Source organism: Rhinopithecus bieti, unplaced genomic scaffold, assembly GCF_001698545.2.
Source record: "Rhinopithecus bieti isolate Rb0 unplaced genomic scaffold, ASM169854v2 scaffold_18466, whole genome shotgun sequence".
Lineage (NCBI taxonomy): Eukaryota > Metazoa > Chordata > Mammalia > Primates > Cercopithecidae > Rhinopithecus > Rhinopithecus bieti.
This window is the reverse complement of record NW_016809319.1, coordinates 444199-445384: the sequence shown is the minus strand read 5'-3', so window position 1 is coordinate 445384 and position 1186 is coordinate 444199. Positions and strand designations below refer to the sequence as shown.

General features: G+C 48.1%; 1 non-coding gene across 1 annotated transcript; it reads right to left on the bottom strand.

Annotated features, from left to right (window-relative positions):
• Window positions 1–211: 211 nt before the first annotated feature.
• Window positions 212–283, bottom strand: TRNAA-CGC (transfer RNA alanine (anticodon CGC)). Its single transcript has one exon. It is a non-coding gene; the product is annotated as a tRNA-Ala (tRNA).
• Between the last annotated feature and the right edge of the window lie 903 nt (window positions 284–1186).

Here is a 1186-nt window from a genome sequence, read left to right as displayed (position 1 = left end):
CCTTGGAAATTTCCAGGAAACAGGAATATGGCCTGTAGCTAGTCAAGCAAATAGAAGAGAAAAAAACATAAGAACAGGGAATTGATGGATTTAAAGGAAATGATAATGGCAAATATGTGAAAGGACTAAAATAGTTTCTTTTCTTTTCTTTTTCCCCTTATATTCTATGCCAGAGGCTGAATTAAACAAAAGCTAATGTAAATAATCGCCGTGGAGATGCCGGGGATCGAACCCGGGGCCTCATACATGCGAAGCATGCGCTCTACCACTGAGCTACATCCCCTGGCACAAATTAGCCATAAGGGAGAATTCCAGTCCTGTTAAAAACGCGAAGCATTTTATATTATCTCGTGCTCGACCAGGGAGTGACCAACTCTGAGGATGAATTCCACCTAAAGCCTAACCCAGATTACACCCGAGTAACCTCCTTCCGGGACGCACCAGCAACATCCAGCTTGTGTCGTTACAGAGAGCAGAGCACACTTTTACAGCTTTAGCACAATTAGTCCTCTTGGCGCAACCGAATCCCAGGCGGAAAGAATTGAGGGATTGTTCAAGACCTTTTGAAAAATTTTCTGCTAGCCGAAGGCTCATGGAAAATGCAACCCAAATTCCCTCCCTCTGAGTACGTTGAATGATGAAATGCACCTTGGGAGCTGTGGCTCCCACACGCGCTTGACCCGGCTCGAAGAAGCAACTGTCCAAATAGATGAAAACGTGAAAATCCTGCCTGAACTTTATCCCCACATGCAATGACTCGGGCCACACATACCATCTAGCTCACCTGATACCGAAGCTTTATCTGGGAACTCTGGCTTTACCAAGAATTCTAGATTTAAGAAGGTGCGTTTGCTTATTTCCCTCTTTTCTTGGTCCACCCGTCAGCTCTTTCCCCGTACCTCGTTCTGAGTCTCCGCAAGGCTGCTGCGCGGAAGAACGAAGCTGCACGCAACAGCCTTCCCCGGGACGCGGGATAGGCCCTGGCCAGGCGCTCCCGCGGAGGCAGGCGCCACGCCCCCACCCTCTGAAAGAGCTTCTCTGCCCTGAGACCCCACTGCAGCAGCCGCGGGCACAAAGGTTTTTGTCTCTTGCTTCAGATGCACAGTACAGAACAGCGACTCTTCAAACGGAAAATGACAACACCAAAGACATGATCCATGGAAGAAGTAATTGATAAGTTATAGTT